This window comes from Phyllobates terribilis, unplaced genomic scaffold, assembly GCF_046119375.1.
Source record: "Phyllobates terribilis strain yellow unplaced genomic scaffold, ASM4611937v1 Scaffold_1__5_contigs__length_1240528914, whole genome shotgun sequence".
NCBI lineage: Eukaryota > Metazoa > Chordata > Amphibia > Anura > Dendrobatidae > Phyllobates > Phyllobates terribilis.
Window position 1 is genome coordinate 1137547018 of NW_027362761.1, and position 25386 is coordinate 1137572403.

A 25386-nucleotide genomic window follows, 5' to 3' on the forward strand; every position below is an offset into this window, starting at 1 on the left:
TTATCCGCTATCCAACCAACAACCTTTTGACACTGCTCTGGGTTCAATAGTGCTGTGCTGCTGTCCCCTAGAAATTGGGACAGGAAGGTCAGGTGAGAAGATATGGATGTTTGTTGTGGCACAATTTTGGCTTGCCCAAGGCCTTGTCCTCGGCCTTTGCATGCACCATTACCATCACGTCCAGTTCCCCGTCCCTTGCCACGTGCCTTGCCCATTTTAAATGGAGGACAGTATCTTGCACGCTCACTACAAATGAATGAGTATGGAGCGAACTTATATGTGATCCGTGTGACGGGGAAAACACAGTTTTAAATACCTGGCCTGTAGGTAAGTAGTTTGAACAGCAAAATGCTGTGAATTACTTCACTGACACACTAAAGGAAATTTTTAATGGAGGCCAGAAAAGGCAGTATTTTCTGACAACGTATTTGTGATCCGTTTGACGGAGAAAACACAGTTTTAAATATCTGCATTTCTAGCGCTGTAATATGGAAAGGACCTGGCTGTATTCTGCAGTGCCAACAAGCAAATGGCGCAGAAAAACGGTGCTCTCTGGATTGCTTTTTAAGCAAATAATGAGGATTAAGATCCAAAGAAAAGTATTCCTGACCCCTGAGACCTGGGCCTTTGTATAGAAATATCTAACAGCAGCAGAAGGCAGAATTGGATTGGAGCATCTTGTCCTATATGCACAGCAGTCTGCTATATACACTGCCTGGCTATACACCCTGCCTGCCTGATACCTCTGCAGATAGATTAGTCCTCAGAAGGACTGTTTGTTAAGATGCATATGTATAATGTACGGTTTTTCTCCCTACACAACTTAATACCCAAGCAAATCTCTCCCTGACGCAGCAGCACCTCTCCCTACACTGTCTGATCCGGAGTGACTGTGACGAGCATGGCGGCGCCAGGTCTGATAAAAACCGGATGATGCTGTGTGGCCAGCCAATCACTGTAATGCCCACAACCAACATGGCTACGGCATTACAGTGCATGTCAGGCAATCCCTGCATGTTCATTGGCTCTCTAAAGAGCGGCAAACATGCAGGGAGGGGACCCGAGTTCCCGCCCGAGCAACCCGGAAATACTCTGTGAGCACCGAGCATCTCGAGCAGTGAGATGCTCAGGCGAGCACCGAGCAGTAGCGAGCATGCTCGCTCATCACTAGTAGTACAGCTATAATGTTTTCAGGCATTGTCACTTATGACAATGCCCAGCTGCAGGTGATTGGGAGCAATAGAGTGTGAGATTTGATGCTTGAAGCAGAGTAGCAATTTCTCTGCTGTATGGCTTTTGTTACCCATGCTGACAAGCTGTAAAACAGCTTGACAGAACAAAACCTTTCAAGAACAAAAAGAGTCAGTAGCATAGCTACCGTGGGGGGCAGAATGCACTACCACTCTCTGTTTTGTAGACCGCAGGTCGCTTTAAGCCTGTGGTCTACAGAACATCCAAGGCGCCGGCACACATGCAGGATGTCAGAGTCCTGGAGCGATGACATAATTGCACCGCGCCGTCTGACGTCCTGTGCATGCGCCGGCGCTATGACAGCGCGTTGGTCTGCCTGAGCCTCACCTAAGGACTTGTCAGGATCCTGGATTGGGTGAGTATATGATGTTTTTTATTTTGATTAAAACTTGTTGGAGCATCATAAACAATGGAAGACCCTGATAGAGAGGGGCAGGCTCATACCTTATAGGGACTACTATGGGGACATTTATAAAGTGTAGAGGGAAATTAAATAGTTTGGGGGCTAATGCAGTGGCCATTATACTGTTTGAGGGCTAATCTGGGAGCAATTATACAGTTTGGGGGCTAATGGGAGGGTCATTATACAGTTTAGGGGCTAATGTGATAGCTATCATACAGTTTGGGGGCTAACGCCGGGGCCAATATACAGCATGGAAGCTAATGTGGTGGCAATTATACTGTTTAGGGGCTAAGCCGGGGGTAATTATACAGTTTGGGAGCTAATGCAAGGGCAGTTATACAGTTTGGAGGCTAATACAGTGGCCATTATACAGTTTGGTGGCTAATGCAAGGGCAATTATACAGTTTGGAGGCTAATGCGTGGATAATTATACTTTGGGGACTAATGTAAGGGCCATTATACAGTTTGGGGCCTACGATTGGGCCAATCATATAGTATGGAGACTACTGTGGGGGGGCCCTCATACAGTGTGGCGGGCTCTCATACATTGTAGGGACATCTGTGGAGGAGTGTGAGGGCCATTATACAACATGGGAGCTAATGTGGAGGCCATTATACAGTTTGGGAGCTAGTGTGGGGACAACTGTGGGGGGCATTAAACAGTGTGTATTCTACTGTGGGGGCCATTATTCAGTGTAAGGGCTTCTGTAGAGGTCATTATACTGTGTTTTGGGTGAGGAGTGTATCATAGTATGTATAGAGGAGCTGTGGGGGTATCATACTGTGTATAGCAGAGCTTTGGGCCCATCACACTGTGTATAGGGGAGCTATGGAGACATCATACTCTGTATAAGGGAGCTGTACATGGGGGGACACAGTGGATATTATTAAATGTTAAGTGGGCACTAAAAAGCATTATTGTTATAGGGGCACTCAGAGTATTGTGGCCGTCAGAGGGTCAAAATGTAAACACTGTTTTCTAGGGCATTTGAACAGTGCATTAATATTTTCTATTAGGCAATTTTACCATCTAGAGGGCACAAAGGAGACATTAGTACTATGTAAGGGGCACCGTGGTGGGCATTATTATGTGGGCACTAAGAGGAGCACTGTTATTGTGCCAAACACCAGGTGCAATGATAGGGACACATATGGCAGCGGCTCTGTGTCTGGGGTATCAGTAGGATGAGGCGCAGCTGGAAGAAGTTGTCATGTCAGTCTGGGCAAGTTGGAAAAGACTGGTAAAGTGACCGACTCAATCAGAAAGAATGTCAGCTGTAGTTTACTACATATAGTGGGAAAAATAACTATTAGATTTAACCATTTGTATGTTCTGCAGTACTGGTATCTACTACTATATGTGGAGTCAAAATTGGAACAGCACCATATATTCAAAATGTTGGGTGCAGGGCCCCCAAACAGATATCCACAAGTATAGACAGTATAGCAAAAAAACGGCAGGCAGCACTCCAAAAGTTCTTTGAAAAAATATGGACTTTATTAGCCCGGTGTGGTGACGTTTCGATTGCGGACAACCTTCGTCAAGCCCAATGAAGGTTGTCCACAACCGAAACGTCGCTACTTTTGGAGTGTTGCCTGCCGTTTTTTTGCTATACCACTATATGTGACTATATGGTGGTAATATCAGTGCACCACCATAGTTGTAATCCTTGTTACTTTTTAGGGGCCAACTGAAATGTTTTGTCCCCCCCCCCCCCCCCCTGAGCTGAGCCCATAGCTTTTATCTGTCCACCTACTGCTGAGGGTGGACAGATATTGCAATTCTATGCCCTGTTGCTGTTGAGGATAAGGTCATGCTTATTAAGTAGGATGCAGAAGAGATGCAGGAGGAGGTGAATTAGCTTTAACTGGCGGTAGAACCAGACCTTTACCACTTCTTCTGGTTGTGGTCATGCATTCACCCATTGGCCCTGAAAGACATATACTGTGTAACGGGTCTGGGAGGCGGAACCTCTGAGCTACTATACAAGGGGGCGGTCCTTGTAAGGGAGCGGGTGGCGACCAGGGAAGACGGGCAGGAAGTCACAGCAGGTAACCGGGACAGTCTCTGAGTGAACGGGCTGGAGGTCACGGCAAGTGACCGGGGCAGTCTCTGGATGAACGGGCAGTTGGTCACGGCAAGTGACCGGGGCAGTCTCTGAATGAACGGGCAGATGGTCACGGCAAGTGACCGGGGCAGTCTCTGAATGAACGGGCAGATGGTCACGGCAAGTGACCGGGGCAGTCTCTGGGTAAAGGGTTGGTACGACCTGTGGCGGCTGATGATAGACGTGAGCTCCCAGGTGAGCAGGCGAGAGTCTCTGGACAGGCGGGTGGTCACAGCATGTGACGGCGGAGCCTCCAGGAAGACCAACAGACAGGCGGCAGATGAGCGCTCCCAGGTGAGCGGGCAGAAGTCTCTGGACAGGCGGGTGGTCACAGCACGTGACGGCAGAGCCTCCAGGTAGGCTAGCAGACAGGCAGCAGATGAGCGCTCCAAGGTGAGCGGGCAGGAGTCACTGGACAGGCAGGTGGTCACAGCACGTGACGGCGGAGCCTCCAGGTAGGCTAGCAGGCAGGTAGCAGATGTGTGCTCCCAGGTGAGCAGGCAAGCTGGTCCATAGACAGACTGACAGGAGTTGGAAGGCAGACCGTCGGACCTCAGACTAGCAGGCAGGTAGCAGATAATCAGGCAGGAATAAGACAGCAAGCTGGCAGGAATCTGGCAGGTATCTGGCAGGTAACTGGCAACGAGACCTGAGGGCTGAAGCAGAGTAGTGAACAGTGCAACAACATTGCTCGGGCACCTCCATTTTGGAGGAGGTGCCTTATATATGGTGAAGTCCTCCGGCCATTGGCCGGGGACTCCTTAGGACGGCGCGCGCGGCCCCTTTAAGAGGGAGGGAGAGCGCGCGCGCGCGCCCTAAGCACAGTGGCCGGGAAGGAGCGCGCGCTGCCAGCAGAGCGGGAGGAGGACGCCGGGCACGGAGCAGAGAGGTGAGGGGAACAGCGTCCCTGACTAGCAGAGGGCAGGGACGCCGGCGCTACAGTACCCCCCCTTTAGGCCCCCCCTTTTTTAGGCCAGACAGAAATTTAGGTAGGATAAGAGGGGCATGGATGTTCTCCCGGGGCTCCCACGTTCTCTCCTCAGGACCAAACCCCTTCCAATCTACTAGAAAAAAGGTCTTTCCTCTTACCCTTTTGGTGGCAAGAATGTTCTCTACCTCAAACTCGTCCTCAGCGGAAACCGGAGCAGGAGGCGTACCTGTAGACTTGGAAAAAGAGTTAAGTACCACAGGTTTGAGGAGAGATACATGGAAGGAGTTAGGGATCTGTAAGTTGGCCGGGAGTTTCAATTTATAGGCCACCGGGTTGATCTGACTGATGACCTCCAGAGGACCGATGAACCGAGGCCCTAACTTGTAAGAAGGTATCTTGAGTCGGACATATTTAGATGAGAGCCAGACTTTATCTCCAGGACGAAATTGTGGAGGATCCAGGCGTTTTTTGTCAGCGTGTCTTTTCATCCGTTCGGACGACTGAAGGAGTGCGGATCGGGTACTCTCCCAAATGGAGGAAAATTTGCTAACGAGAGATTCCGCAGCCGGGTTGTCCACAGAGGTGGAGACTAGTGTTGAGCCACCCCCGTAGTGTTCGGGTTCGGTTCGGTTCGTCGAACACCGGGATGTTCGAGGAACTGTTCGTCGAACTGTTCGTCGAACACCTTAGAACACCGTCGAACACCGTTAAAACCAATGGCAGGCAAACAAAAACACATAGAAACACATAGAAAACACCTGCAAAGGTGTCCAAAAGCTGACAAACTGCTCAGAAGACACTCTCTTTAAAAAAGCCGGCCGGCAAATTCAGCAGCGGCATACACCGGTACCCGACAATTTAGACAAGAAGGAATAGAGCATCACACATAGATTAGATAGATAGAAACATGTCAGTCACACATATAAGAAGCACAGTGACAGTGTTGGTTACTGCACTTGTCATTTAGTGTAAAGGATTTATTAAAAAAAATATTAGTGTTTTCATGCACTGTCTCTTTAAAAAAGCCGGCCGGCAATTCAGCATCTGTACCCGACAATTTAGAACAGAAAGAATAGAGCTTCACACATAGATTAGATAGATAGAAACATGTCAGTCACATATATAATAAGTACAGTGATAGTGTTGCTTACTATACTTGTCATTTAGTGTAAAGGATTTATTTAAAAAAATAATAGTGTTTTCATGCACTGTCTCTTTAAAAAAGCCGGCCGGCAATTCAGCATCTGTACCCGACAATTTAGAACAGAAAGAATAGAGCTTCACACATAGATTAGATAGATAGAAACATGTCAGTCACATATATAATAAGTACAGTGATAGTGTTGCTTACTATACTTGTCATTTAGTGTAAAGGATTTATTTAAAAAAATAATAGTGTTTTCATGCACTGTCTCTTTAAAAAAGCCAGCCGGCAATTCAGCAGCGGTACCCGACAATTTAGAACAGAAAGATAGAGCATCACACATAGATTAGATAGATAGAAACATGTCAGTCACATATATATGAAGTACAGTGATAGTGTTGGTTACTGTACTTGTCATTTAGTATTAAAATAAAGGATTTATTATTAAAAAAATTGGCGTGGGGTTCCCCTTAATTTTAGGCTCTAGCGGAGGTTAAGCAGACGGCTGGGGCAGATGTTTGAAGCCTGGGAAGGGGGTAATACCCACGGAGCTTCCCAGGCTACTAATATCAGCCCCCAGCTGAATACATAGCCTTTACTAGCTATTAAAATGGGGGACCCCCCAAAAAAAATGACGTGGGGTCCCCCCTAATTTAATAGCTAGCAAAGGCTAGGCAGACAGCTGGGGGCTGATATTAATAGCCCAGGAAGGGAGCCATGAATATTGGCCCCCTCCCAGGCTAGAAACACCAGCCGTCAGCCACCCCAGAAATGGCGCATTCATAGGATGCGCCAATTCTGGCACTTAGCCTCGCTCTTCCACGCTGCCCTGGTGCGGTGGCAGGGGGTAATAGGGTTGGGGTTGATGTCAGCTTATAATGCCAGCTGACATCAAGCCCAGGTTAGTAATGGAGAGGCGTCTATAAGACACCCCCTTACTAACCCCATAGTCAAAGTTAAAAAAAACACAAACACCCAGAATAAAGTCCTTTAATTGAAATAAAGACACAATCCTTTATTGTTCTAAATTAAACCATACTTACCATCACGCCCATTCCAGCTGAAGCCAACGATCTCCTGCAATAAAAGAAAAATAATAAAGCAACCTCATCCTTACCTTTCCATGGTTCCCACGACAGCTTCAGCTCTGCTACATCGAGATGACAGGCTGGACCGCAGCAGAACGCTGCCATCCAGCCTCTCATCCCGCAGACACTGAGAAGCGGAGGCTTGCTTGCGCTGCTCAGCGTCTCTCTGTGACGACATCCAGATGAGCCGAGTTCATGTCCAATGAACTCGGCTCACCTCATGCACGTCACTGACAGCGTGGGAAAATTCTCACGCTGAAGCGCTGATTGCAGGAGAATTTTCCCACGCTGTCAGTGACGTGCAGGAGGTGAGCTGAGTTCATTGGACATGAGCTCACCTCATGCACATCACTGACAGCGTGGGAGAATTCTCCTGCACTCAGCACTTCAGCGTGAGAATTTTCCCACGCTGTCAGTGACGTGCATGAGGTGAGCCGAGTTCATTGGACATGACCTCGGCTCATCTGGATGCCGTCACAGCGAGACAGTGAGGAGCGCAAGCATGCCTGAGCTTCTCAGTGTCTGCGGGATGACAGACTGGATGGCAGCGTTCTGCTGCGGTCCAGCCAGTCATCTCGATGTAGCAGAGCTGAAGCTGTCGTGGGAACCATGGAAAGGTAAGGATGAGGTTGGTTTATTATTTTTCTTTTATTGCAGGAGATCGTTGGCTTCAGCTGGAATGGGCGTGACTGTAAGTATGGTTTAATTTAGAACAATAAAGAATTGTGTCTTTATTTCAATTAAAGGACTTTATTCTGGGTGTTGTGTTTTTTTTAAATACTTTACTAGAAATTCATGGCGGTCATGTCTAATACTGGCGTGACCCCATGAATTTTGGGCTTGGGGCCAGCTGATAATACCAAGCTGGCCCTAACCCCTTTATTACCCAGTGAGCCACCGCACCAGGGCCCTGGATGAGTTGGGTACAGCGCCAGAAGATGGCGCTTCTATGAACGCGCCATTTTCCGGGGTGGCTGCGGACTGCAATTTGTAGCGGGGGGGGGCCCAGAAAGCTTGGGCCTCCCTGCGCTGCAGATTCCAGCCCCCAGCTGCCTAGTTGTACCTGGCTGGACACAAAAATAGGGCGAAGCCCCACGTACTTTTTTTTTAATTATTTCATGAAATTCATGAAATAATTAAGAAAAAAAGGGCTTCCCTATATTGTTGTGTCCGGCCAGGTACAAATAGGCAGCTGGTGGTTGGGGGCAGCCCGTTCCTGCCTGCTGTACCTGGCTGGACACAAATATAGTGCGAAGCCCCACTTCAATTTTTTTTAATTATTTCATGAAATTCATGAAATAATTAAGAAAAAAAGGGCTTCCCTATATTGTTGTGTCCGGCCAGGTACAAATAGGCAGCTGGTGGATGGGGGCAGCCCGTTCCTGCCTGCTGTACCTGGCTGGACACAAATATAGTGCGAAGCCCCACTTCAATTTTTTTAAATTATTTCAGGAAATTCATGAAATAATTTAAAAAAAATTGACGTGGGGCTTCGCACTATATTTGTGTCCAGTCAGGTGCAGCAGGCAGGAACGGGCTGCCCCCATCCACCAGCTGCCTATTTGTACCTGGCCGGACACAACAATATAGGGAAGCCCTTTTTTTCTTAATTATTTCATGAAATAATTTAAAGAAAATTGACGTGGGGCTTCGCCCTGTTTTTGTGTCCAGCCAGGTACAACTAGGCAGCTGGGGGCTGGAATCCGCAGCGCAGGGAGGCCCAAGCTTTCTGGGCCACCCCCGCTGCAAATTGCAGTCCGCAGCCACCCCGGAAAATGGCGCGTTCATAGAAGCGCCATCTTCTGGCGCTGTACCCAACTCATCCAGGGCCCTGATGCGGTGGCTCACTGGGTAATAAAGGGGTTAGGGCCAGCTTGGCATTATCAGCTGGCCCTGAGCCCGAAATTCATGGGGTCACGCCAATATTAGACACGACCACCATGAATTTCTAGTAAAGTATTTAAAAAAAACACAACACCCAGAAAAAAGTCCTTTAATTGAAATAAACACACAATTCTTTATTGTTCTAAATTAAACCATACTTACCATCACGCCCATTCCAGCTGAAGCCAACGATCTCCTGAAATAAAAGAAAAATAATAAAGCAACATCATCCTTACCTTTCCATGGTTCCCATGACAGCTTCAGCTCTGCTACATCGAGATGACAGGCTGGACCGCAGCAGAACGCTGCCATCCAGCCTGTCATCCCGCAGACACTGAGAAGCGCAGGCTTGCTTGCGCTCCACAGTGTCTCTCTGTGAGGGCATCCAGATGAGCCGAGTTAATGTCCAATGAACTCGGCTCACCTCATGCACGTCACTGACAGCGTGGGAAAATTCTCCTGCACTCAGCGCTTCAGCGTGGGAGAATTCTCACACTGAAGCGCTGAGTGCAGGAGAATTCTCCCACGCTGTCAGTGACGTGCAGGAGGTGAGCTGAGTTCATTGGACATGAGCTCACCTTATGCACGTCACTGACAGCGTGGGAAAATTCTCCTGCACTCAGCGCTTCAGCGTGGGAGAATTCTCACGCTGAAGCGCTGAGTGCAGGAGAATTCTCCCAAGCTGTCAGTGACGTGCAGGAGGTGAGCTGAGTTCATTGGACATGAGCTCACCTTATGCACGTCACTGACAGCGTGGGAGAATTCTCCTGCACTCACCGCTTCAGCGTGAGAATTTTCCCACGCTGTCAGTGACGTGCATGAGGTGAGCCGAGTTCATTGGACATGAACTCGGCTCATCTGGATGTCGTCACAGAGAGACGCTGAGCAGCGCAAGCAAGCCTGCGCTTCTCAGTGTCTGCGGGATGAGAGGCTGGATGGCAGCGTTCTGCTGCGGTCCAGCCTGTCATCTCGATGTAGCAGAGCTGAAGCTGTCGTGGGAACCATGGAAAGGTAAGGATGAGGTTGCTTTATTATTTTTCTTTTATTGCAGGAGATCGTTGGCTTCAGCTGGAATGGGCGTGACGGTAAGTATGGTTTAATTTAGAACAATAAAGAATTGTGTCTTTATTTCAATTAAAGGACTTTATTCTGGGTGTTTGTGTTTTTTTTAACTTTGACTATGGGGTTAGTAATGGGGGTGTCTTATAGACGCCTCTCCATTACTAACCTGGGCTTGATGTCAGCTGGCATTATAAGCTGACATCAACCCCAACCCTATTACCCCCTGCCACCGCACCAGGGCAGCGTGGAAGAGCGAGGCTAAGTGCCAGAATTGGCGCATCCTATGGATGCGCCATTTCTGGGGCGGCTGACGGCTGGTGTTTCTAGCCTGGGAGGGGGCCAATATTCATGGCTCCCTTCCTGGGCTATTAATATCAGCCCCTAGCTGTCTGCCTAGCCTTTGCTAGCTATTAAATGAGGGGGGACCCCACGTCATTTTTTTTGGGGGGTCCCCCATTTTAATAGCTAGTAAAGGCTATGTATTCAGCTGGGGGCTGATATTAGTAGCCTGGGAAGCTCCGTGGGTATTACCCCCTTCCCAGGTCTGAAACATCTGCCCCAGCTGTCTGCTTAACCTCCGCTAGAGCCTAAAATTAAGGGGAACCCCACGCCAATTTTTTTAATAATAAATCCTTTATTTTAATACTAAATGACAAGTACAGTAACCAACACTATCACTGTACTTCATATATATGTGACTGACATGTTTCTATCTATCTAATCTATGTGTGAAGCTCTATTCTGTCTGTTATAAATTGTCGGGTACAGATGCTGAATTGCCGGCCGGCTTTTTTAAAGAGACGGTGCATGAAAACACTATTATTTTTTTTGATAAATCCTTTACGCTAAATGACAAGTACAGTAAGCAGCACTTTCACTGTACTTCGTATATATGTGGCTGACATGTTTATATCTATCTAATCTATGTGTGAAGCTCTATTCTTTCTGTTCTAAATTGTCGGGTACCGGTGTATGCCGCTGCTGAATTGCCGGCTTTTCATGTTTCACTGTTGGCACTGTTCCCATCGATTTGGGCAATCACTGTAATGCCACAACCACCATGGCTGTGGCATTACAGTGAGTGGCAGACAATCCCTGCATGATTGGTGCTCTAAATAGCGCCAGACATGCAGGACACGCTTTTGGTGCACGAACAGTTATCGAACATAACCTCGAACAGCCGAATTTTTTGCAAATCGTTCGGGTTCGTCGAACAACTCGAACACCGCCCAAAACAGCTCGAATTTGAGATTGGCGAACAGTTCTAGTCGAACACCGCTCATCTCTAGTGGAGACAGGAAAAGGAATCCGAGGATGCTGACCGAAGACTACAAAAAACGGGGATTTGGAGGAGGATTCGCTCTCGTGATTGTTATAAGAGAACTCGGCCCATGGTAGGAGATCCACCCAGTCTGAATGATGGGCATTAACGAAGTGCCGGAGGTAACTGGTCAGGTTCTGATTGATCCGCTCCACTTGACCATTGGACTGTGGGTGGTAAGCGGAAGAGAAGTCCAGGGTGACGTCTAGCAGTTTACAAGTGGCTCTCCAGAAGCGTGAGGTGAACTGTACCCCACGATCCGACACGATGTGGAGGGGCAGGCCATGAAGACGAAAGATGTGACGAATAAAGTCTTTAGCCAGCTCGGGTGCAGACCGGAGGGCTGGCAGGGGAATAAAGTGAGCCATCTTGGAAAAGCGATCAGCGACCACCCAAATGACCGTACAACCGGCGGAGACGGGGAGATCAGTTATGAAGTCCATAACAATATGCTGCCAGGGGGCAGCAGGTACTGGCAGAGGAAGGAGGCGACCGGCTGGCAGGTGTCTCGGGACTTTGTTGCGGGCGCAGGACACACAGGCAGAAACAAAGTCTATTACGTCCTTGTGCAGGGTAGGCCACCAGTAGTGCCGGGCAATAAGCTGGAGGGTCTTTTTCTGACCGGCATGGCCAGCTAGTTTAGACGAATGGCCCCAGTGTAGGATCTTCTTCCGATCAGGTACTGAAACAAACGTCTTACCGGGAGGGAGACGATTTAGACTCACGGGAGCCACCTGCATTACTCTGGCGGGATCGATGATATGTTTAGGTTCTTCCTCGAGATCGGACACCAGAAAGGATCGGGACAAGGCGTCTGCTTTGACGTTTTTGTCAGCCGGGCGAAAATGAAGAACAAAATCAAAGCGAGCAAAAAACAAGGAGCACCGGGCTTGGCGCGGGTTAAGTCTCTGGGCATGCTGGAGGTAAGCCAAGTTCTTGTGGTCAGTGTAAATTATTACCGGGTGAAGAGCCCCCTCGAGTAGGTAACGCCACTCCTCCAATGCCAGCTTGATGGCCAATAACTCTCGGTCTCCTATGGAATAGTTGCGCTCAGAAGAGGAGAAGAGTTTGGAGAAGAAGCCACAAGTTACCATTCTCCCGGAAGATGATTTTTGAGTAAGTACCGCTCCGGCTCCAGAGGAGGAGGCGTCAACTTCCAGGAAGAACTGCTTGTTGCCGTCCGGGCGATGCAGCACCGGGGCGGAAGAGAAGGCCTGTTTTAGGGAAAGAAAGGCCTCCTCTGCTTCGGGCGGCCACTCTTTGGGATTAGTACCCTTACGGGTGAGCGCGGAAATTGGGGCAGTCCGGGAAGAGAAGTGTGGTATGAAGAGACGGTAGTAGTTAGCGAAGCCCAGGAATCGCTGAATGGCCTTCAACCCCTCCGGTCGAGGCCATTTCTCGATGGCAGACAGTTTCTCTGGATCCATTCATAGGCCGGTCTGAGAAATAATGTAGCCCAAAAACGGAAGCGAGGTCTGCTCAAAGAGGCACTTCTCGTATTTAGCGAAGAGGTGATTCTGCCTGAGCCTGAGCAGGACCTGACGAACGTCCCTCCGGTGAGTCTGGAGATCCGGAGAGAAGACCAAGATGTCGTCCAGGTACACCACTACGCAGGAGTAGAGAAGGTCCCGGAAGATGTCATTGACCAACTCTTGAAAGACGGCAGGAGCGTTACAGAGACCAAAGGGCATTACCAGTTATTCATAGTGGCCGTCCCGGGTGTTGAATGCCGTCTTCCATTCATCCCCCTGACGGATACGAACCAGGTTGTACGCCCCACGGAGGTCCAGTTTGGTGAAGATTCTAGCCCCCCTCAGACGATCAAATAACTCCGGAATGAGCGGAAGGGGGTACTTATTCTTCACCGTGATCTGGTTAAGGCCTCTATAGTCTATACAGGGACAGAGAGAGCCGTCCTTCTTTTTGACGAAAAAGAAGCCTGCTCCCGCCGGGGAGGTAGATTTCCGGATGAATCCCCTGGCCAGATTCTCCTCAATATATTCGGACATCGACCGGGTCTCAGCAGCGGATAATGGATAAATACGCCCACGGGGAGGAGTAGTACCAGGTAACAGGTCGATAGGGCAGTCGTATGGTCTATGAGGGGGTAGTGTCTCTGCTTCCTTTTTATTAAAGACATCAGCATAAGACCAATAAGGAATCGGAAGTCCAGGTAGATTAGCTGGGGTAGGAGAAGGACGGACGGGATGGATGGGAACCAGACAGGTCTTATGGCAGTCCTGTCCCCAGCGAAGAACTTCTCCGGTCTGCCAGTCAAGCACGGGTGCATGTCTCTGGAGCCAAGGTAGGCCTAGCAAGAGGGCGTGGGAGAGTCCAGGCAGAAGATGAAAGGAGATACTCTCAGAATGCAGCATTCCCACCTGCAGAGTAATGGATTCGGTGATGAGTTGGATGGGGCGTGTTAAGAGACCCCCATCCACGGCAGCAACAGACAAGGGTACAGCCAGAGGTTTGGTGGGGATGCGGTATTTCTCTACCAGGGACTGAGAAATAAGATTCCCGGCTGCTCCAGAGTCAAGTTGGGCTAGTTCGAAATAACGGTTCTCCCCGCAGACGATTGAGACTGACAACAGCAGAGATGGAGAGGATTTATTCTTGTCTAGGTCGACCTCTCTGAGCGAACCTAGACACAGGCGTTTCCCGACCTCTCCGGGCAGGTACGGATCCGGTGCTCCTTACTGCCACAGTAGAAGCAGCTCCCCTCGGCACGGCGTAAGTCCTGACGGGTTTGGACCATCTTGGTCTGGTCGACCTGCATAGGCTCAGGAGAGTGTACCTGGGTAGAGACGGAGGGAGTGACGGGTTTCTGAAAAGTAGGAGCTAGACGTGGTAACCTCCTCTCACGGGTGACCTCTTTGGCACGCTCCTGGAACCGTAGGTCAATCCGGGTGGCAAGAGTTATTAGGTCATCGAGAGTGGTAGGGATGTCCCGACCGGCAAGTTCATCTTTAATACGGCCGGACAGACCCTCCCAGAAGACGGATACCAGAGCGTCGTTATCCCAGGCCAGCTCCGAGGCAAGGGTACGGAACCGTATGGCATATTGGCCCACGGTGAGACTTCCCTGACGGAGGCGTAGCAGTGATGATGCGGATGAGGTCTTCCGTCCGGGTTCGTCGAAGACTTTCCGGAAAGCCGTGAGAAAAGCAGGCAAGTTGGACACCAGGGGGTCTCCTCTCTCCCATAGAGGATTTAGCCAGGCCAGGGCCTCCCCGGTGAGATGGGACATGATGAATGCAATTTTGGCTCGGTCGGAGTTAAACTGGTGGGACAATAGTTCAAAGTGCAGGGTGCACTGATTTATGAAGCCACGAGCCTGGGCGGAGTCGCCTCCGAAGCGAGGAGGTGCAGAAAGCCGGGGTCCGGGGTAGGATACCATGGTATTAGTGGGCAGCGGAGCTGCCGGATTGCGAGACATGGCACTGGCGGAGGTTGCTTGTGGAGCAGTCAGAGTGTCCAGGCGAGTATTGACATTCCGCAGGTGACCCAGGATGGACTCCTGTTGGGACCTTTGACGGGACATTTCATGACACAGGTCCGAGAGCGAGGGAGCTTGGGTGCCACCGGGTTCCATGGCCCGAGCAAACTGTAACGGGTCTGGGAGGCGGAACCTCTGAGCTACTATACAATGGGGCGGTCCTTGTAAGGGAGCGGGTGGCGACCAGGGAAGACGGGCAGGAAGTCACAGCAGGTGACCGGGACAGTCTCTGAGTGAACGGGCTGGAGGTCACGGCAAGTGACCGGGGCAGTCTCTGGATGAACAGGCAGTTGGTCACGGCAAGTGACCGGGGCAGTCTCTGAATGAACGGGCAGATGGTCACGGCAAGTGACCGGGGCAGTCTCTGGGTAAAGGGTTGGTACGACCTGTGGCGGCTGATGATAGACGTGAGCTCCCAGGTGAGCAGGCGAGAGTCTCTGGATGAACGGGTGGTCACAGCATGTGACGGCGGAGCCTCCAGGAAGACCAACAGACAGGCGGCAGATGAGCGCTCCCAGGTGAGCGGGCAGAAGTCTCTGGACAGGCGGGTGGTCACAGCACGTGACGGCAGAGCCTCCAGGTAGGCTAGCAGACAGGCAGCAGATGAGCGCTCCCAGGTGAGCGGGCAGGAGTCACTGGACAGGCAGGTGGTCACAGCACGTGACAGCGGAGCCTCCAGGTAGGCTAGCAGGCAGGTAGCAGATGTGTGCTCCCAGGTGAGCAGGCAAGCTGGTCCATAGACAGACTGACAGGAGTTGGAAGGCAGACCGTCGGACCTCAGACTAGCAGGCAGGTAGCAGATAATCAGGCAGGAATAAGACAGCAAGCTGGCAGGAATCTGGCAGGTATCTGGCAGGTAACTGGCAACGGGACCTGAGGGCTGAAGCAGAGTAGTGAACAGTGCAACAACATTGCTCGGGCACCTCCATTTTGGAGGAGGTGCCTTATATATGGTGAAGTCCTCCGGCCATTGGCCGGGGACTCCTTAGGACGGCGCGCGCGGCCCCTTTAAGAGGGAGGGAGAGCGTGCGCGCGCGCGCCCTAAGCACAGTGGCCGGGAAGGAGCGCGCGCTGCCAGCAGAGCGGGAGGAGGACGCCGGGCACGGAGCAGAGAGGTGAGGGGAACAGCGTCCCTGCCTAGCAGAGGGCAGGGACGCCGGCGCTACATACTGTCCCTACTTATAGTTGCTGTTTCACATGGCAGTGCACTTTTGAGCTCATGTCAAATTCCAGAAAGCAGCTTATCTTTTCCGGTGCAGGCATCTCTTTCCTCTAGAAGTTATAGAAGCTGGTTATCTACTAGTAACCTTGAGTGCACTTCATCATTTCTTGAAAGGCAGCTGAGTGCACTAAAAGGTAGAAAAGCGACAAACCACTAGAATTTTGACCAGGTTGTAGCTCAATTGACATACAAGTGAGTGACTGGGAGCATACACTTGTTTCCTCACGACATAATCAAGTGTGAATATCTGAGGCAGGGTTCACTTCATGTTTTCTCTTACATTTAGTGGCTCCAACAGGGCTTACATCCGAACCCACACAAAATGGGATTCCGACATACAGTTGAAACCAGAAGTTTACATACACTATATAAAAGACACATATGCAAGTTTTTCTCAATATCTGACATGAAATCAGAATAAACCTTTCCCGTTTTAGGCCAATTAGGATTAAAATAAATTTTAATATTTGCCAAATGGCAGAATAATGAGAGAGAGTTTTATTACTTACTGCAATACATACATTTCATTACTATTTAGTACCATTGCCCTTAAACTGAATGACTTGGGTCAAACGTTTGGGATATCCTCCCACAAGCTTCTCACAATAGTTGGTTGGAATTTGGGCCCATTCCTCCTGACAAAACTGGTGTAACTGGTCCAGGTTTGTAGGTCGCATTTAACTTTCTGGCTAATGTCTTGAGATGTTGCTTCAGTATTGCCACATAATGTTCTTTTCTCATGATGCCATCTATTATGTGAAGTGCACCAGTCCCTCCTGCAGCAAAACAACCCCACAACACGATGCTGCCACCCCCTTGTTTCACAGTTGGGATGGTGTTCTTAGGCTTCCAAGCTTCTCCCTTTTTCCTCCAAACAGCGATGGTCATTATGACCAAAAAGTTTGATTTTAGTTTCATCAGACCACAGGACATATCTCCAAAAATTAACGTCTATGTTCCTGTGTGCATTTGTAAACATTTATCTGCCTTTTTTATGTTTCTTCTGGAGTAATGGCTTCTTCCTGGCAGAGTGGCCTTTCAGCCCATGTCGATATAGTACTCGTTTCACTGTGGATATTGACACTTACCAGCTTCCGCCATCATCTTCACAAGGTCTTTTGCTTTTGTTCTTGGGTTGATATGAACATGTCGGACCAAAGCACGTTTCTCTCTGGGATATAGAACCCGTCTTCTTCCTGAGTGGTATGATGTCTGGACATTCCCATCTTATTTGTACTTGCGTATAATTATTTGTACAGATGAACGAGTCAACTTCAGGTATCTTGAAATTGTACCCAAGGATGAGCCAGACTTGTGCAAGTCCACAATTCTCTTCCTGATATTTTGGCTCATTTCTTTAGACTTTCCCATGATGCTACACAAAGAAGCAATGTGTTTCAGGTGTGCATTAAAATACATCCTCAGATGTGCCTCAAATTAACTTAGATGTTGCCAAAAAACCTATCAGAAGCTTCCAAACACATGACATCATCATATGGGCAATCCATAATTGTTTAAAGGCAAAGTAACCTTAGTGTATGTAAACTTTTGACTTTGCAATAAGTAATAAAAATGCCTTAAAATATTCTCTCTCTCTCTCATTTTATTCTGGCATTTGGCAAATAAATAAAATAAATTCCTTGAGGAGTTTAGCTTCCAAAATATGGTCACTTATGAGAGATTTCTGCTGTTTTGGCACCTTATGGGCTCTGCAAATGTGACATGGCACTTGCAACCTATTACAGCCAAATTTGCTCTCTAAAGAATAAATAGTGTTCTTTCCCTTCTGAGCCCTGCCGTCTGCCCAAAAAGTAGTTTTTGACCACATTTGGGGTATTAATATAAAACTTCAACAAATATTTGATCCTGTTAGGCTATGAAATTGAAAACTGTGGCACTAAGGCAGCATTTTACAAAAAAAATATAATAATATTTTTTTTCTTTCACTTTTGAAGCACCACGGGGTTTAATAAATTTCTTGAATATACAGTACAGACCAAAAGTTTGGACACACCTCATTTAACGATTTTTCTGTGTTTTCATGACTTACTAACGTGTTCCCTCTTAGTGGTATATATACCTGACAAATCACCCCCTTGGGGATTCAATAGTATATTAAATTGGACCTTCTAACGCACTCCTTCTTTTACAGACCCATTGAAAAATCCCCCTTCCTTCGGGTGAGTACCTACTACCCCACTACCGCTTCGTCTTTATACGCATGACCACTAACCCCCCTTTCCACCCCCACTTTACATTGTGACAGGCATTACCGACATTCTCTCTCTCTCTACCTCTCTATGAGTATATATACCATATAGCATGTTGTGCATAATTATTCAGGAGAATCGTCCCTACTTGCCATAGCATGTCACTCCCCAATATATAGGGTTACTTTACATTATCTCCTACCTGTTACCATACCATTGCTGTGGGTTACTAAACTCCGTGCTTCTATGCCATGATGGGTCAGTTCATACACTACAAATATCAGGGTCGCAGCACCATGATAACCTGCATGCATCACCTCCCACATGTGACCTGCTCACAGCACGTCATTCCTCTGTATATCCTACTGCTACTCCCAGTTCAGCCCTCCATGCAGAGCTCTGTGACTCTGTACACGCCCACAGTTACTCCCTCTCTCACTACAACCCCCTACACAGTGCGATGTGGCTGGTTACCATGGCTACCAATAAACAACCACTGTCACATGACGAACCAGCAACATGCAACTTCCGGGACACGCCCCCTGATGACGCACTTCCTGCAGCACTGTGTACATCAGGCAGCCTGACTCCCACACTACCAACAGCCTAACCTGGGAACTCTGCCTGTACCCTCCACTTCTACCATTTATGGGACTCCCCATCTAGAGACACCCCTGATACAGGAACTGCTGGTACTTATTGACCCCTATGGGCTTTACCCCTTATCCAAACCCTTTGACAGCACTGGTAACCGCCAATACTTCTATTTCAGCTCTCCACAGGCTGATTAACCCCTGTCTTTTGTTAAGGTACTTATATCCACTAACTTAGGCATTCTACCCCATGCCTCATGATACTGATCCGTATCCCCTCATTGTTGCAGCTTCTGACTGGAACTGCTCTCTACCTTCTATGGTGCCTTCCTGCTAAAATAAACTTGATACAAGTAAGGAACCCCCTACACTCAAATACCTGTGCTCCCCCTGGTATACCTTGACTGTTTTTAACTGCTTTTATTTGTATATAATATTCCTCTGCCTCCATCCTATCCCAGCCCTCCACCCCAACCCCCCCCTCCTCTCTCCCTTCCCTTTCCATCCCCCCCTTTCTCCTCCTCCCTTTTTTTGACACCGTCTATTCCGTTACCTACCTCTTTCGTAACTCAGTGTCAACCGAGATGTATTCTTATGTATGACTTTCAACTATGCATCTTTTGTTATATTTTTTTCTCATCATGCTATTTATCTTTTTTGCAGTAGCGACTTAATGAATAAGGCCAGTGTGGCCGAAACGTCTACCTATTGTCGCCTTCACCACTGTTATTTTTTCTACATTTCATTTGTATAAATAAATTGGCACTAAAAAGCAAAACTTCCTATGAGTGTGCGATGAATTAAGTTTTACGTGATTTGAGGACATTTCCAGTCCATTGCATCTGCACCTCAACTCTATTTGACAGTGTGCACGCTAATTTTCTATTTACTCTATTTACTTATATTCTAGGTTCTTCAAAGTAGCCACCTTTTGCTTTGATGACTGCTTTGCACACTCTTGGCATTCTCTTGATGAGCTTCAAGAGGTAGTCACCGGAAATGATCTTCCAACAATCTTGAAGGAGTTCCCAGAGATGTTTAGCACTTGTTGGCTCTTTTGCCTTCACTCTGCGGTCCAGCTCACCCCAAACCATCTCGATTGGGTTCAGGTCATCTGGCGTAGCACCCCATCACTCTCCTTCTTGGTCAAATAACCTTTATACAGCCTGGAGGTGTGTTTGGGGTCATTGTCCGGTTGAAAAATAAATGATGGTCCAACTAAACGCAAACCGGATGGAGTAGCATGCCGCTGCAAGATGCTGTGGTACCATGCTGGTTCAGTATGCCTTCAATTTTGAATAAATCCCCAACAGTGTCACCAGCAAAGCACCCCCACACCATCACACCTCCTCCTCCTTGCTTCACGGTGGGAACCAGGCGAGTCCATCCGTTCACCTTTTCTGCGTCGCACAAAGACACGGTGGTTGGAACCAAAGATCTCAAATTTGGACTCATCAGACCAAAGCACAGATTTCCACTGGTCTAATGTCCATTCCTTGTGTTCTTTAGCCCAAACTTGTCTCTTCTGCTTGTTGCCTGTCCTTAGCAGTGGTTTCCTAGCAGCTATTTTACCATGAAGGCTTGCTGCACAAAGTCTCCTCTTAACAGTTGCTGAAGAGATGTGTCTGCTGCTAGAACTCTGTGTGGCATTCACATGGTCTCTAATCTGAGCTGCTGTTAACCTGCGATTTCTGAGGCTGGTGACTCAGTTAAACTTATACTCAGAAGCAGAGGTGACTCTTGGTCTTCCTTTCCTGGGGCGGTCCTCATGTGAGCCAGTTTCTTTGTAGTGCTTGATGGTTTTTGCAACTGCACTTGGGGACACTTTCAAAGTTTTCCCAATTTTTCGGACTGACTGCTCTTCGTTTCTTAAAGCAGCTTTACTTAGCTGCTTTTTTCTTGCCATAATACAAATTCTAACAGTCTATTTAGTAGGACTATCAGCTGTGTATCCACCAGACTTTTGCACAATTCAACTGATGGTCCCAACCCCATTTATAAGGCAAGAATTCCCACTTATTAAACCTGACAGGGCACACCTGTGAAGTGAAAACCAGACCTGAACCCAATCGATATGGTTTGGGGTGAGCTGGACCGCAGAGTGAAGGCAAAAGGGCCAACAAGTGCTAAGCATCTCTGGGAACTTCTTCAAGATTGTTGGAAGACCATTTCCGGTGACTACCTCTTGAACCTCATCAAGATAATGCCAAGAGTGTGCATAGCAGTCATCAAAGCAAAAGGTGGCTACTTTGAAGAACCTAGAATATAAGACATATTTTCAGTTGTTTCACACTTTTTTGTTAAGTATATAATTTCACATGTGTTAATTCATAGTTTTGATGCCTTCAGTGTGAATGTACAATTTTCATAGTCAAGAAAATACCGAAAAATCTTTAAATGAGAAGGTGTGTCCAAACTTTTGGTCTGTACTGTAGTTTTGAATATCTTGACCAGTTCAGTTATTAAAATGGAGTCTTGTTTGGGTTTTTTCTGATATATAGATCTCTCAAAGTCAGTTCAAAAGTGAAGTGGTCCTTAAAAAATAGGTTTTGTAATTTTCATTGAAAAAAAATAGATATTGTTTTAAAATTTCAACCCACTTAACAGCCTAAAAAAAAATAAACTTTCAAAAATGTTACAGATGTAAAATAGACTTATGGTTATAAATGTTATTTATTAACTATCTTGTGTGGTAGGATTCTCTGTTATAAGGGCCTTACATTTAAAGCAGCACTCTGGTGGTGCAATACAAAAAAAATGCTAAAGTGGCGCTTTAAAGGAGTTGTCCACTACTAGGACAACCATTTGCCAATATCAATGTTTGCCCCCTTTGACCTCTTTCTGACATGAGACGCATCCATACATGTCTGTGGCCTGGTACTTACCGACATGGGACATATGGATACGGCTCAACGATTTTGCGCGCACAGCCTCGCCGCCGGGTGTCAACTGATTCTGAAAGCCCCTCTGCCTTTGGATTTGAGACCCTACGACGTTATCGCTGGGTCTCGATCGTTGCCATGATGACCCGATGTTGTCATAACGACATCTGGGTCACCAGTGCTAGGAAAGTTGCCAGATCATGTGCTGCTACATCCCTATACTATACAAGTGATCAGACTGCAATTAGTGAAAGGTAGAGAAAAAAAGTCCAGCATATAATATGGGAAAAAAAAAAATTGTAAAAACAACATTTAATGAAAAATCTTTTTAAAAAAACATGAGGTTAAAAAATGGTCGCAGATGCAAACTAGTTCTTTATCATAGTCTAAGCATGAGCACATGGTACCTCATGGTTGCTTAAATAGAGAAAGGAAATAGTGGGAGGAGAAAGGCTCATATAAATGCGGACCGAGAGCATGCGGTTTGTGTCCCTACATGGATAATACAAAAAAATGTCTTTCTACTAAAGATAATAATGAATTTTGCATTTATGACTTTATGAATTGTAATAGCACGTTTGTTGTATATGTTATCACGTGTAGAAAATGTCTTGGACAGTATGTGGGGTGCAGCACACGTGCTCTGAAGAAACGCATAGCTGAGCACATATATGATGCGCAAAACAATACTACTCGCAGCTTGTCAGGAGCGTCTAAACATTTTTTATATATGCATAAAGGCGATGTCAGCAGCTTGTCAGTAACTGCTATAGAGAGGGGCCTTCCCCCAAAAATAGGTGAGGATAGAACACGCTTGTTAAAATTTAAGGAAGCAGCATGGATTTTAAAACTCAATAGCAAAATCCCCAATGGAATGAATATTCGCTCTGATTTAATGTATATACACTGAGTTTGTATTATTTTTGTATAAATTATCATGCAAAGGTTTATAATTAACCCTATTTCCGTGTTCTTTGCCCCTCCCATCTTTCTCCTCCCACTATTTCCTTTCTCTATTTAAGCAACCATGAGGTACCATGTGCTCATGCTTAGACTATGATAAAGAACTAGTTTCAATTTGAAACGCATCGTCGCACGCATGCATGCGGTTACATCCGCAACCAGTTTTTAACCTCATGTTTTTTAAAAAAGATTTTTCATTAAACGTTGTTTTTACAAAATAATTTTTTTTCCCATATTGGATGCTGGACTTTTTTTCTCTACCGTTTGCTTCTTTCCTTGTGGCCGATACAAGCTTTCAGCCCGTGCATCGATTTGGGGTAACTACTTAATCGTGAGTGAGCTGGATACAATTGTATTTTTTCATGTTTGCAATTAGTGAAAGTCCCATAGTGGTACGAAGTGGAAAAAAAAATTAAAAAAATATTTAAAAGAAAATCACAAAATAATAATAAAAAAATAAAAATATATTGTACCCATAAATAAATATTTTTATGAAAAAAAAAAAAATAAACAAATAAAGTACACATTTGGTATCGCCATGTCCGGAACGACCTGACCTATAAAACTGTCCTACTAGTTTAACTCTTCAGTGAACACCGTAAAAAATAAAATAAATATAAAAAATGACGCAAAAACGATGCTTTATCATGATACCACAGAAAAAAAAGTGGAATAAAACGCGATCAAAAACACAAATGTAAATAAATATGGTACCTCTGAAAACGTCATCTTGTCCAGCAAAAAACAAGCTGCAATACAGCTTTATCAGCCAAAAAATAAAAAAGTTATAATTCTCAGAATAAAGCGATCCAAAAATAATTATTTTTTCTATAAAATAGTTTTTATTGTGTAAAAGCGCCGAAACGTAAAAAAAAGCTATAAATTTGGTATTGCTGTAATCGTACTGACCCGAAGAATAAAGCTACCTTATCAATTTTACTACACACGGAATCACATAAAAAATCCCCAAAAAAACAATTCCTGAATTGCTGGTTTTTGTTCATTCTGCCTCCCAAAAATCAGAATAGAAAGTGATCAAAAAATTTCACGTACCCAAAAATGGTACCAATAAAAACATCAACTCGCCCTGCATAAAACAAGCCATCACATGAGTCTGTCGGCTGAAATATGGAAAAATTATAGCTCTCAACATGTGACGATGCAAAAACTTGTTTTTGCACTGAAAAGCGTCTTTTAGTGTGTGACAGCTGAAAAACAGAAAAACCCGCTTTAAATCTGGTATTGCTGTAATCGCACTGACCCAAATAATAAAGTTGCGTAATCAATTATACCACATGAGGAACGGTGTAGAAAATAAATAAAACCAAGTTTTCACCTGCTGTTGATTTGTTCATTCTGCCTCCCAAAGATCGCAGGAAGGCTCAGCTCACAGTTATCGGGGCTTCCATGTAAATCTCTGAAAAAAATGATTCAGACAGAACCCCCAGCGGAAGATTCCCTATAATGAGGCAGATGGAGGCACTGTGGATGCCGTCTGGCCTATGATCTGTTGGCGTCTCTCTTTTTATTAGGCGTGCATAAAAGTGCAATCGTGCACAGTTTTGTGCACTTCTGAAAAGGAAAACGCTGAACAGAGGCCAGACAGAGTCCAATGTAACTCTTCTGCCTCTTTATAGTGAATTGATCTCTCTGGGGTTCATCTGAATCACATCACTCAGAGGTTTAGATGGAAACCCTGATATAAGTTCTGAGTGTAAAGCGCAGGATAAATTTGATCCAAAATGTTATGTAAAATGTTCCCACCAAAAGCTTCAACTCAATCCACAAAAAAAAAAGTACCCACTCAGGTCAGTCATCTGTTATCGGAAATATAGGGGCTTCCACATTAATGGTAGCACAAAGGCTCTGAAAAAGCGCCATGGCTCATCGCCCCCAAAAGAAATTGAGCAAATTCTGCACTCCCAAATCCAAATGCCCCCTCCTTTCTGAGCTCCAGTGTGTGCCTAAACCACAGTTAGCGTCCACATGTTTGGCATTTCTGTGGTGATAAGAGACTACCTAATTTACAGGGGTGTCTCCAGAAGCAAGATCTGGGCGCAATGTACTGGTTATTACAATGTACTGTTCGATACAACTTACAACTAGAGATGAGCGGTGTTCGACTAGAACTGTTCGCCAATCTCAAATTCGAGCTGTTTTGGGCGGTGTTCGAGTTGTTCGACGAACCCGAACGATTTGCAAAAAATTCGGCTGTTCGAGGTTATGTTCGATAACTGTTCGTGCACCAAAAGCGTGTCCTGCATGTCTGGCGCTATTTAGAGCACCAATCATGCAGGGATTGTCTGCCACTCACTGTAATGCCACAGCCATGGTGGTTGTGGCATTACAGTGATTGCCCAAATCGATGGGAACAGTGCTCACAGTGAAACATGAAAAGCCGGCAATTCAGCAGCGGCATACACCGGTACCCGACAATTTAGAACCGAAAGAATAGAGCTTCACACATAGATTAGATAGATAGAAACAGTCACATATATATGAAGTACAGTGACAGTGTTGATTACTGTACTTGTCATTTAGCGTAAAGGATTTATCAAAAAAAATAATAGTGTTTTCATGCACCGTCTCTTTAAAAAAGCCGGCCGGCAATTCAGCAGCGGTACCCGACAATTTATAACAGAAAGATAGAGCATCACACATAGATTAGATAGATAGAAACATGTCAGTCACATATATATGAAGTACAGTGACAGTGTTGCTTACTGTACTTGTCATTTAGTGTAAAGGATTTATTAAAAAAAATAATAGTGTTTTCATGCACCGTCTCTTTAAGAAAGCCGGCCGGCAATTCAGCATCTGTACCC